Below are 14,478 nucleotides of genomic sequence, written 5' to 3'. Positions count from 1 at the left end.
AGAAGCCTGCAAGAAGGCGATACCGAATTTCCAGTGATAGGCTTCTTCAAACAACTTGTCTCTACATGTAATGCTTCATTAAAAATATTTCCTCCAATTACTGTCACAATTACTCTTCTCTGTTCTATAGGCTGTACTTTAAATGACTGCTTATTTTCATTCAGATGCAAATGGAAAGCTTTGCAACTCTACATCTTTGCCTCACCTGCAATTTTTGCTTTCAAAATGAAACTCACCGTTAGTATTAGGACCATTTACAGAAATCATTCCATGGCACAGGCTCTCCAAATCAGTGTTAATGAACTCGTGGACCCGTGACTCTTAGAGACCATCCGAAGTCTCAATAAATCTCAGTAAAGTGTTCCAAGGACACATAAGTTTTCCCTGACTCTACTTTCTTTCAGAGTCTCATTTACTGTTTGTTTAACCAGCACTCTGGTCTCCTTTTCCATGTGATGAGATTTCTGCTAGAATGATACTCCTAGCCTCTCGCTTCAGCTCTCCAATTTGTGAGTTCAAGAGAAGAAACTGAACGAGCCGGACTCAACACATTCTAGACTTTTCTTTTTCAGAGTGAACTTGTCCACAGGATTCATGAATTCCCATCCACCCTCAGCCATGTGGTAAAGGCTCTGTTCTAGGAGGAAGTGGCCTGCAGCTGTCAAACTATCCCATGAATAAAGAATCTTTTAAATTCACCGATAAAGGCAGATCTAAAGCCACATTCTCCAATCAGCTTTAACAGTAATAAAGCTGTTGGTTTGATCTCCATCTGTCTATCTCTTCTATCTCTAAATTGGTTCTGAATTCAACTGGGAAAGAGGGATGTCATGTATTGGCTGCTCTACACAGCTAACATATGTCTTCCCTATCAAATGTAGTTGATAAATATTAACTAATGACAAAGTCATAGAATGTAAATTCTATGAGAGCAGAGCCCTTGCTTGTGTTATTCACTGCCATTTTTCTGGTACATAGAAGTTATTAAAAAATACCTGTTGAGTGGCTGAAGTTACAGCTTCTTTAGCTCAGATCTCTCTCACATTTTAGAAGAAAGCATTTGGGGCATTTCATTTTTTTTCTCACTAACACCCAAAAGATTGATGAAAGATGGTCTCAATGTAAATGAAAGGACTGGAACCATGGCAGAATTGTTGAATTTTTCACAGGAGAGATTGACAGTCTGGTGTGCCACGGATTGGAATTGAGGCTTATCTAAGGCTTCTTCTCTGGCCCGGGACCACAGGACTGGGAAATCTCAAAGGATGGAAAAGGAACAAAGAGCACTGACATGGGCCAGTGATAAAGGCTGGTCCTAAGGAACACAAGGAAGGGATTTGAGGGTGTGAAGGGTAGATTCTAAAGTAGATAAGGAGCTCACACAACGCTGGGTATGAAGCAAAGGAAGAGAATGTCTCTGAGCCACTGCCCCCAGCAGGATGTGTAGACTGACAGAGAATAGGGTGGCACAGGACACTGGGAAAGATGTTTTCAGAGCAGGAAGCCATTCCTGATGCCAACGGCAGTGGACTTTAAAATCTACACACTCTGATCCTGTCTGCCAAAGAGACAGGAACTGGCTGTGAGAGCTGTAGCAGGACAGACTACTCTGAGCCAGAAACAAGTGAAGAGGGTGAGTGCCTAAAACTCTACCTACTGGGGCTTCCCTGGTGGTGCAGTGATTGAGAGTCCCCCTGCCGATGCAGGGGACGCGGGTTCGTGCCCCGGTCCGGGAAGATCCCACATGCCGCGGAGTGGCTGGGCCCGTGAGCCATGGCCGCTGAGCCTGCGCGTCCGGAGCCTGTGCTCCGCAACAGGAGAGGCCACAACCGTGAGAGGCCTGCGTACTGCAAAGAAAAAACCAAAAAACTGTACCTACTGGAGGGGAGGAAAGCCTGCCAGAAAACTCAGAAAGGGGACACTTAAGAGAACTACGGGCAGCTGCAAATGAAAAGACTGAGAATTGATCCTAGAGACCTCAAAACAAAAAAGGCAATCCCACAGCACAAGAGTGTAGAACTGGGGCAACACACGGTGAAGAAGATTCAAGACCAGAAGCTATTCTTTTGCTCATACGAGCTTAAGGTTCCTAAGAGGAATTGGTATGTTATCTCCACCATATAGTGTTTATAATTTGTTGTCCATAATTAGGCCTAAGAATAGCACAATGTATATAGCTCTCATTCCTGTGTATGAATTCAGGCATTCCCCAGAAATCTCTTAATGAAGTCCCGAGGCTACCTTTCGGGTACAGTCATATGTAGGACCCAACTATTAGTTAGTATTACGGTGCCTAGCATGGCTAAGAACGTGCAAACAGAAATGCATCGTTCTGTTTTGATAAAGCACGTTACTTAAGTGACAGACTCCCGGGAGATCAGGTGTCATGCCTGATTTCAGGCTCTGCAGTTAGAGCACCTGGGTTTGAACTCTGCCCAGCCACTTACTTGCGAGTTGTAAAAGCTTGGGTCAGTCACTTCTCATTTGTTACTTCAGTTTCCTCATCTGCATAAACGTACACATGGAGATTAGAAGGGTGTTTACAATGTAGAGCTGTAGCAAGAATCCGATAAGGGGAGTCACATACATTAAATAAGTGTTTATATAAAATGAATTGATTACCTGTTTATATAAATTTCATGAGTTTTTCACGATAGATAATTCACATAAAACCCTTTGCACCGTGACTGGCATACGGCTAAGTTCACAGAAATGGTGAGATGTTACTGTTAATGGATCCTAAACGTGTGCTGAGTCCCTGCTGTGCACTTGAGTGACTGTCGAGAATGTGCTGAATATCCAGCTATTGCTATCCAGCCACCCTTTATATTTCATGTTTGGTCCAGCCTCTTTCAAAGCTGCGAATTTTCCTTTTCTCTACAGTATCACTGATTTTTTTCTTCCAAAGAGCATAAGCAGTATATGATCGGTCTACCTCTCGCAATCTACCTCTTCTCTTCCCTATTGAAATTTTAGTGACAGGTGACTTGATAATATGATCAGTAATCCCTGGACCCCCTGCTTTTCCCATCCTTGTATTATTCAAGGGCTCTGATTCCCATCGCCTCTTTCCATCCCCTTTCCCCCTCTTCCTTCTTTCTTCATGTATTTCTAAGCCTCTGTTATGTACACTGTATGTTGCTAGAAGCTGTGGAAAATCCCAAGAAGCACACTCACATGTACACACACACACACACCATGTTCTCAAGCATTTAGAATCTATTTGAGGAGACAAGACATAAAAAGTTAAATATAAGACTTGAATGGCAATGCAAGACATTATTGTAAGATATGTACCAAAGCTGTTTATAATATGTGATCAGTGATAGTCCTTACAAACCTAGCATATCGCACCGTCAATCTCTGTTGTAAGTAATTTAGAGTCTCGGATTCCTTCTTGAACACAGAGATGGCTTTACTCTATAGATCATGAAGATGTAGAAATCATCTAATTCCAGTGATGCTAGATGAACTTAAAACCTTAAGCTGGAAGAAGTTAGAGATCCAGACGTCCACATAAAGGAAATTCAGTAGCAGTTATATTTTTGGAATTTGATGCAATTATTTGTTAGAGGGGCTCCTCGAAATCACCCCCAAATTCCTACTAGAGTGTGGATGAGCATAAAATATGAACAGAAAATTTGCCCACTAATGATACACAGAGGATTATTCCAAGTAGTGATGCTTTGATAAATGGAGCTATTGTATTTGGAAAATGTGCAATGAAACACAGATATTCAAGTAGGAGGAAAAACTTGGTAATGCTAAATGGACTGGGGTTATAACTGGTGACAAATTCATATGAACATGGAATGCGAGGGGGTGCAGAAAAGAAAGAATATGACTTTAGACTAAACAAAGAAATCACATTATGCGTCAAGGGAAACAGGCAAGTCTGTTGACATCTCCTTGGTGAAACACTTTTGGAATAATACACATGATCTCGGGATTTCAGCACAAGGAAGACGTTGAAAAACGTACGAAATTCCGATGTGAAAAGCACAAGTGGTTATGAGGACCTGCCAGATTGATTTATGAGGTGTGCCTGGTACAGTCACCACCTAAATCTGTGCACACATGTGAGCATCTCATACAGAAACCCAATGATTATCAAAACAATTATAGTCTTCTTTCTCTGTTCTCTTGTCAAGGATAAGCTTTTGTTGGCTTAAGATCCCTTGCCTTGAAAATGAGATTATTTTAAAATTTGTCATCAGGCAGGCCCTATCCGGGAAATAAAAATACGTGCAATTCACATACAATTGTCAAATTCAAACTCAGTTGTAATGAGCTAAAGAGACTGTAGTTCTAAAAACAAATGGTTCTAGAGGCAACAGAAATGAAAAATAACCTTAGCTGATGGATAACTAGTAGTTGTTGCTAGACTTAGTCTTTGCCAATAACCCAAGTGGGAGAGGAGAGGTAACAGAATGCAGAAAGAAATGAAAAACAAGCAAACGAGGCTGAAGGGTGAGACGTGCGCATTCAGTGACATAGTTTCTTAGGAAAGATGAGAGAGCTTGAGCTAATTTAATGATCAACAGGAAGGTGTTAAAATTATCTGGTTCACTTAAAAAAAGATAACTCTATTGTAAGCCATAAATTACTGAAATTATTATACCAGTATATAAGGAAAACACGAATGTTTTAAATATAGGATAAAAATAGTCCTTGTTGGAGATACTGTTTACTCAAAAGGCTGACTCTGCATATATAAATGTTACAAAAGAAAGCACTTTAAATTCCTTATGTAGTCAACTGGCATTTTATAGTGAACTGCAAAAAAAGTCAACAGCAAATGCAAAGAATTTTAGAATACATATATCTCAGAAATGATTGCCTTTTACTTATAAATGCACTTTAGAATATATTCGACATGAATTGTTTTCTGTTTGGAAATAATTGCCTATAAGTGGTATAAAGAAAAGGAAAGTTATGGGCAAACACACAACTTGTAAAACTAAAGTATGTTAATGATTGTGATTCCACATATGCTTGATTTTAGGGGAAGTGTTTTGAAATTCATGTAGAGCACTGAAAAAAAGTTATAGCACAAATGATTCAAGATGAGGTCAAGCAAATTATAAATCAAAACATAAATGTACCTCACAGTACATTTATTTTCAACACAGTCACAAAATAACCTGTTTAGCTGCTGAAACAAAGCTTAAACATGAAAAAATTTATTTTAGAATTAACATCTTTTGAAAAAGTCAAAATTAGCTCCATCTGTACAAAAACCTCCCACTGCTGATCATTGTTTATTGAATCAAATGAACAATTTTCAGCTTATAGGCAACTCAGTTATCTATTCCAGGCTCCTCCACAGTATAGATGACTCAACCTATTTTTCCTGTTTCATTAATTAATTTAATTTATAACTTAATAGTTGGTTACTTCTTTGTGAAGTGAACAGAATAATTTTAAGTGCCTTCCTAATCATAAAGAAATTCTTTCAAGTTCTTAGAAAATATCTCATATGTTTCTTCTTGACTCGTTGTTGCCCTTCAGATGTCTACGCAGGCCGTGTAGGTAACATAAGTAGATACAGTGGATCTGGAGGGGCCCAGACACATGGGAAAGGACACACCTGTCTGAGGGTGAGCCTCTGCACAATTCCTGGTTGCCAGCTCTTCCAGTTCTTTAAGAGGAGCCTGAAGTCTAACTCTTATGTGAAATTTCCAACTTTTGAAAGTGGGAATTGATTTTTAAAAAAAAAATACTATGTAAACTCCAAAAGAGAATCAACCGTTTCCAGGCTCAATATGGTCCTTGGGCTTTCATCATTTTTTTTCTTTTTTCAGCATCTGAAATCTTCTTCATAACAATGCAGGATCTGGAGTTAGTGTTTGTAGCCACGGCTGGCCTGTTGGCCTTTGGGCCCTTGGAGCATATGTGGCCGTGTGGGGTTCCTGGGGCCTTACCGAGATGCCTGGACACCTGTCAGCCGTTTCAAGGACTGGAGAGGAGGACAGGGCCACAGCCCTTGGGAGGGGGGCGTCCAGGGCCAGCTGGTCAAGGGGGAGGATCTTGCCCCTGGCCTTGGGGATGTGGCTCTGGTGCGGCCGCCTGCCCGCAGTGTCCTGGCCAGGACACTTCATCTTCCGGATCATCCGGTAAAGGGACAGAGGCGGCTGGTGGGTGCGACACACAAACAGCCTCTTCAGGCCAACCTGGTTGAAGGTGGAGTCAGTTTGTCCAGAAGCCTGTACAGATTGGCCAACAGCCTTAAGGAGATGTCCTGGCTCTTGGGCTTGTCAACGAAAATAATCAATAAACAATCAATAATAAGAATAGAAAAGAGTTTTATATGAGCCAAACTGAGGACTATCCTGGAAGCCCCCTTCCCACATTAGTCTGAGAAACTGCTCTGGAGAAGCAGGGTTTTCAGCACGGTTTTATATCTTGTCAGAACAAAGAACATTAAACAAGTGAGGGTTAGGACTTCCCTGGTGGTGTAGTGGTTAAGAATCTGCCTACCAATGCAGGGGACACGGGTTTGAGCCCTGATCCGGGAAGATCCCACATGCCAGGGAGCAGCTAAGCCTGTGCGCCACAACTACTGAGCCTGCGCTCTAGAGCCTGTGCTCCACAACAAGAAAAGCCACCGCAATGAGAGCCTGTGCACTGCAATGAAGACCCAATGCAGCCAAAAATAAATAAATAAATTTATTAAACAAACAAGTCAGGGTTACATTTCTTCAAGGTTTCAAAAAAAAAAAGCAACACAAAACAACATACACAGTGAGTCAGCATGGCTGTGGCATCTGGGAAGGGAGTCTTACCGTCAAAGGAGGACCAGCATTGGTGTCCCAGGAAGAGGGCATTTAATCTTTACTTTTAACATGGACATTCTTTGCTTCTGGTCAATGTGCCCTTTTTCTTTAATAATTAAAGCAGATGTATAATGTGTGTTTGATAGGCCACCAACAGGCTATCTTAGTTAGCATACCATTCAAGTTAATGCATGTATGAGCCAGAATGACTTCCCTATATCTCAGTATGCGAACATTTCTTTTATCAGTCTCCTCGTGTCAAACCTTTCCGTCCTTGTTATGGGGATGTCAACTCCATGACGGTGCCCTGTCCTTGGCCAGGTCCCGAAAGAGAGAGCAGAGCCAGGGTGGGCGGGGAAAGCCTTCAGCCAGTGGCATCTTGGTCCTTGAACTTTTGGTTTTAACCGCTATGGCAAACTCTAAACCAACTAACTCCCAACCTCCAATTCAATTTTCTGCCCTTGTGTCTTTGTTCACACCAGTTCATGGACAGCCGTCTTCCCTTTTTTTCCCTCCAATTCACTCTGAAACTTCCCCTGATCCTCTTCTGTATGAAATATTCCTTCCTTTTCTCCAGATCTCTTTTTTATCCTCTGGATCCATGTAATAGTAAACCCTTTCCTACGCCAAAGTGTTCCTTGTGTCTTATTCATTTATGTATGCATTTTATTCTTCCTGCTAACAGTATAAAGTCCTTGAAGGCAGAGATTATTTTACTAATGCCTGACACTTAGACCTTCAGTAAGTGCTTGTAGAACTGAAATGGATTGGATATGGAAGATATGACTTACAGGTGCACTGTTGGCAGTGTCTTTCATGGATACTCTTTTTTGAGCTGAACCATGTAGAGTTAACAGTTACAAGGCTAAAGTCTAGGAAAAAAATCAGTTAAATCATTTTTCTTTAACAGATGGTGCATCTGTGTTTCCTAATGCAATATCCTGACTCTGTATCATTGTCATAATTAAGTAATAGTTGCCTGCACAACCTTTGGTAAAAAAGAATCTCTCCTCTATGTGGAGTTTAAGGTAATGTCCCAATCCTGATGAATAAATGCTCCTGCATTTGACTCAGTGTGGGCTCTTTCTGGTAGATCTCCTTTTTTGACCCCAAACAATCGATGAAGTCCTTCTTGGTTTCAGTGTGTGAAGGTAGGTAGTTTAGAGCAAACCAGGCCTATGTGGTTAAATTCTGATCCTGGGACCCAGAACACAGAATTTTCTGGCTTTCTGGTCACTCACAGCTTGGTCTAATGCTTGAGTTAGTATTGGGGGGACTCAGCAGAGCTTGAGGAGTGTTGATGGATTTTTTTTTTTCACTCACTTGAGCGCTAAGTACATTTATCCATAGAATAATGATAAGAATTAGAAATTGTTATCATTCCTACTTCTTTCTGTTTGATCTATATGGAGTGCATTGGTTACAGGACAGTTGGGTGTGTGGTGGAAAGATCATTAAAAGAGACCAGCTGTTTGAAAAGCAAGGAGGTTACCTGAGCACCCCAGGACTAGTTTTCTCATGTGTAAGATAAAAAAATGATACGCCTGCCTCTTAGAGTAGTCCTCATTTCAGGATTAAATGAAATAATGTATGTGAAAACAACTTCGTGAACATGCTTTCCAAGTGTTCACCGCCGTTTGTTTGAAGAACTTACGCACTGTTCCTTTGGTGGTTGATATCTAATTTCTTGGGAACCCTTCTGAGTCAACAAACAATGGCAGGACCAAATCGGGCCAAACCCACTGGTTTACTTATTGTCCAAGACTGCTTCACTCAAGCATGGCGACGTTGAGTAGTGACAGCAGAAACCTTAGGTCCCATAAAGCAAAAAATATTTAATGTCTAGTTCTTTGCAGACAAAGTTTGCCTAGTTCTGCATAGTTTTTCACTTGCACGAGATATTCAGACATTTGGCTTCAAGTCTGAACTTGAAGAGTGCCCCACCTAGACCTTCTTAGGTTTACTGTTTATTTTTTCTGTGGTCCCAGGGCAGGAATGAAAACACCTGTGGGATTGGGGACCAGAACAATAATTACTTCTCAGTCTTATCTGCTGAAGCCAGAAGAAAACATCTGCTTTTTTAATTTTGCAGAGAAGGGCAGAATTAAAACTCTCTGGGGAATTCCTCTGTATCTCTGGCACAGAGAAGGAAGGGTGGAAGGCAGGTGAGAACATTTCTGGTGTAACAATGCAAACTTAACACAAATCACATTAGCTGAGGGTGAAGCCTGGGCTTTAAAGTTTAAACCTAAATAGGTCTCATTGCTGTTCTTGAACCAGTGGATATATGTTGGCAAAAGTCCCACTAATTCTTCGATTTGTTTAATAAAAGTCATTTAAAAAAAAATCAAATGGATCACTGGGCAGAAATTTGACCAGAAGCACCTTCCAAGTGATAATTAGCTAGCCAATTTTTTTCTGAGTTTTATGTTACCATAAATATTCATAACACATTCCCCATCAAATTGTAAGTTCTTCAGGAAACACTGTTATCAGTTTAAGAACATGAATCAGACAGATAAAGCTAATTGGTTAGGCTTCTTTTTTCTCCTTCATTTTAAATAAAGCTGTCCAAGGTTCCCAGGGTAATGAAGAGCTTTGTTGTTATGACAACTGCTTATTCCTTTCCCTTTGAAGGAGCTTGTGATGGGATAGGCAACACATCAGGAATAATTAAAACAAATGATAAGCGAGACACATCCGCTTAGAGGAATAAACCAGCACAAACTTAAACCATTTTACTGGTTTTCAATTACTGTTTTCATCGCAGGAAATTCACATCATTTGAGCTGGTCATTTGTGCCAATTTCCATCATTTCTTGATCCAAAAATCTTGTCAGTCAGGGAGGATTTAGTTATATACGGAGACCTTTTTTGCCCAGTGCTTTTCACTGTCTAACTTACTCTTCTCCAAATAGTCTGAAACACCAGAAGTGATGGTTTATCAGGGCAAAGGGGCACACTTGAAAATAATTCTGAAAGCTCACATGATTTACGTGCTCTGATTTCTTCAAGGAAAGGGTGGTTGTAGTACTATGGCTTTAGAGCTAACTTCCTAGAACCATAACACAGCTTTCACTTGTTGCTTTGTGCCCAGTTCTTTCACATCCCTTTCTCCTTTAACTTTTACTTGTTGATATCATGTCCATTTCACAGCAGAGGACTCCAATCCCCCAAAGTCCAAGGGACACGCTCAAGGTAGCTGAAAATAATTAGGCGAGAATTCAAACTCAAGTCTTTTGACTCTAGTTGCTTTTTATAAGATGCTAAACTGAAGGAAAACATTGATTTGAATAATTAAAATATAATGCTCTACTGAGGTGGGCTATTACTCGTACTCCAATTCCTCCTCATTTCTTTGCTAACCACTTCAACTAGCTAGCCTAATGCATTCTTCCCCCAACTCCTGGGCATGCACCATTGGGGGGTTATAAAAATTTTAGGGGTAAAACACAGATTCTTTTCTTTTTAAAAAATTAATGAGAGACTAGGATATAAAGTGTCAGGGTTTCTTCACACGTATGAGGGTTTTATGTATGGTTTTATGACTTTTTTTTCATTTTATATATTCTCGTGTATACTTGGTTGTAAGTCATGGTCTAAAAAGCTTGAAAGTCACTTCTCTATACTATCTTTGTTCACCTCTTAATTCTCTAATTTTATTTCACTTCTCTTTTTCTGCCTTTTTTGATGCTGATAGACATGAAATGCACTGTTAAATATTTGTCTTTAATAAATGGTAACTGCAAAATCAGACTTGGCTACCTCTCTCTAAAATAGTAAGAAAACAGAGAAAGCTGTCCTTCTTACATGAAATTTAAGACTCCGTTTTTCCATTATGAGAGTCGGGGAACTAAAACCTCAATGAAAAAAAAAAAAGATGCTGCAGCCCTCTAAGTTAAATGCTATACATATATTGACAAGATTTTCTTCCATACTTTCTGCGAACCTCTTCAGTTTTACTGTAGGGTTCCTGGCTTAATTGCTACTCTTCTTGGAAGGAGCCACAGAGGATTGGGAAGGAATTTATATGAGAAGAGTGAATATGAAAGTGTATTGGAGAGATGTAAACATAGGCTAGACTTCTATAAAGTATTCTTGCCAAAAATATTTCACCCAAATTCATGAAGCCGCTAGACCTAATCTGTAGAGTAGAGGAAATACAGGGGATGGAGGCACAAGTTAAGGGACACCATAGAGAAACAGACAAGTTCAGAGGGTGTGTTGCTTTAAAGGCAAATTTGTCTAGACTGTCTTAAAAGGAAAGGTCATGGAGGGCAAAAGAGTGGGCTTAGGTACTAGATTAAAAGAGACTAAAGAGACGGTTAACAACCAAATGTAATAAGAGAGAATTGATCGACTACTGCATAGAAAATGAACTTATAAAAGTCATTTTTTGCATAATTGAGGAAAATTAAATATGGGCTGGATATTAGATATTATGGAATTGTTAATTTTCTTAAGTGTGATTATATTATGGTTATGTAACTGAATGGCTTTATTCTTAGGACATGCATGGTGAAGTATTTAAAAATGAGGTGTCATGTCCATAATTTGTAATTTACTTCTTAATAATTCATTTATCTGTCTATCATCTATCTACCAATCCTGCATCTATCAAAAGAGAGAGAGGTAGATTGAGCAAGTGTGGTCAAATATTTACAGCTAGTAAATCTAGGTTAATGATATATGGATTTTTAAAAATACAGTCATAACTTGTCTCTAGGCTTAAAAAGTTTTCAAAATAAGAAGTCAAGAGAGCAAAAAATACATATGGTATGATTCCATTTATGTAAATTTCAAAAATAGACAAAACCAATTTATGGTGTTAGACATCAGGATGTAGGTTGCCTCTGGGAAGGACTGAAGGGATTATGATTGGGAAGGGACAGAAGCAGATTGAGGTCTAGGACTATTCTACTCCTTAACTTGGGAAGTGGTTATGTGGGTATGTTCCCATTGAGACAGATCACTGAGCTGCATATTTTGTATATGCCTTGTGCTTAAAGAAGTAAAAAGACAGAGTAGATAATTAACATTCGAGAGTAGTTTATTTCTGCTGGGGTTGAAGGGACTGATTTTTCAGTGTGAGAAAAGGGAAAGTAAAAGGCTGGACTTACATCAAAGGCCATGTCTGAGTTTGGGCAAGGCCTTCAGAAATCTCTTGAGTTTGGGGAAATGGGGGCTTAAGCTAATTTGTATAGTTTCTGCATGTGACTAATTAAAAAATATTTTGCTGTTAAAATTGCTTAGATGTAAAAAAAATTACAGTAATTAAAAATTATTGCTTCAGATGTTGAATTTGAAAGCCCTGCTATACCATATATGGTTGTCATACTGCTGTAAGTTCATTATTATACAGTTGTGTTGTAGCTATTTCTGTAAGATTTTTACAACAAGATCCAAAATACTATGTATTTTTTATGCTAAGAGAGTATGTGCTTATCTTCCAAAGGTAATGGTACCGCCAGGCAGAATGGAATCTGGTTTATGGGCAAAAATGGCTATTTCTCAGTTGGTATTTCTCTAAGCTTTTAACTTTGGATTAGGAAGAGAATCAATAATTCTCCCCACTTTCTACTACTTCTCTCCTATCATGGGTGGTTGCAGGTTTCCTGGATGATGGTTTAGAACTCATTCATATATTGGGGCATTTGCTACCCATAGAGGGTTATGAATCAAAAAAGTACTGCTAAGCTCCTACGGTGGTGTAGGATGGTCTTAACTGATGTTATGGTGATTCTTATGTATCACGACAGTTTCTGGGAAGTAAAACCATTCACTCTGACCTGGGTGCTGTTTATTTTTCTTCTGATATATTCATCTCTTCTTTCATTCACTTATTCAACAGCGTCTTTCACTTGAATGTACATTTCATGAGGGTAGGGACTTCATCTGTCTTGTGCATTGCTGAATCCCTAGTACCCAGTAGCTGGCACATGGGAGGTGCTTCAAAACTATCTGTTGAAATAACGAATGGATAAATGTGCTTCAAGAACTTCATATATGTTCAAAGCAGGCATAGAGCAGAGAGGAGAATTGGAGGTTGAGACTTAGTGTGAGCAGAACAGTGGACTCCTCTGCCTGTCTTAAGGGATTTCAGCTCAGAGTTTTATCTCCTCAACTCTTATATTAGTTAAGGTATTGCTGGCTGCCATAACAGGAAACTCCCAAGTCTTAGGGGCTTATGATATCAAACATTTATTTTTTACTTAAGTAACATCCAAACTTTGTGTTTGGTACCAGCTGAAGTGGAGGGTGGGGAAAGCAGGATCCGTGGAACACAGTTATTCTGAGATCCGGGACCATGGAGGCTCTGACATGCACAACCCAGGCATCCGAGCTCACTCTGACCAGTGATATTCAGCTGGTGGAAGAGAGAGGATGGAGAAGACACACGTGTTTCTTAACGATCTTGGCTTGAAGTGATATCTACCACTTCTGCTCACGTTCCGTTGACAAGAACTAATCACACCCTTCTTTATCCCCTACTCCAGATGCAATGGGGGCTGAGCAGGTATAGCTTCACAGGCTAATGACCTGTGCAGCACAGGGCCTCATGCCTAGAAGGGTGCCGTGCTGGGTTTAATGCTCTGTTATCATTATCTTGAAATTATTGATAATTTTTTAAAAGTGGGGTCAGCATTTTAATTTTACACCAGGCCACACAAATTATTTACTGGGGCCTGAGGCTGAGAAATGTACTCTTTGACAGGGCAGCCCCTTCCCAACAATTGCTCTACATTATGGAAGGGAATCATAAATATTTGGTGGACAGCTAGCTATCTCTGCCAGCCCTAAGCGTTGTTTCCAAGTTTGAAGCAAATAAGGGTCCATGTGATATTTTAAAAATCCAGTATTTAAGAATCCCCAGTAACCAAGTGAAAAGAATCAAAAAAGTACTGCTAAGCTTAAAGCTTTTTTAAATGATAGAATGCCACTAGCTTGGCTAGGAAAAATTTACAGCAAGGGCATATCTTAATAGAATGGGCATCTGTGGAAAAGCAACATGGCACAGATATATGTGACAACTGTAACCACATGCCAGTTCTAGTATTTTGGATTCAAAAAATATTTAATAAGTATATAGTGTCAGCCATTCATCTATGGTTGGGAAACCACAGCTAAGATGGACCAAAAAGAAAAAATCCCTGCCAATAAATTTATATTTGGTGCCATTCTTTTATATGTATATATATGTATGTATGTATATACGTGTATGTATAAGAGAATGGCATTAAATATATATTTTATATATTTAATTGTATATATATATTTAATTGAAGTATAGTTGATTTACAATATTGTGTTAGTTTCAGGTGTACAACAAAGTGATTCAGTTATACATGTATATTTTTTTCAGATGATTTTCCATTATAGGTTATTACAAAATACTGAACATAATTCCCTGTACTATACAGTAAATCCTTGTTGCTTATCTATTTTATGTATAGTAGTTTGTATCTGTTAATTTCATACTCCTATTTATCCCTCCACCCCTCCCTTTCCCTTTTGATAGCCATAAATTTGTTTTCTATGTCTGTGAGTCTGTTTCTGTTTTGTAAATAAGTTCATTTGTGTCATATTTTAGATTCCACATATAAGTGATATCATATGATATTTGTCTTTCCCTGTCTGACTTACTTTACTTAGTATGATAATCTCTAGGTCAATCCATGTGGCTGCATATGGCAATATTTCA

Source organism: Aethalodelphis obliquidens, unplaced genomic scaffold (genome assembly GCF_003676395.1).
Source record: "Aethalodelphis obliquidens isolate GAN/ISIS:26980383/991018 unplaced genomic scaffold, ASM367639v1 scaffold36, whole genome shotgun sequence".
In the NCBI taxonomy this organism is placed as follows: domain Eukaryota; kingdom Metazoa; phylum Chordata; class Mammalia; order Artiodactyla; family Delphinidae; genus Aethalodelphis; species Aethalodelphis obliquidens.
This window is presented reverse-complemented; position numbering follows the sequence as displayed.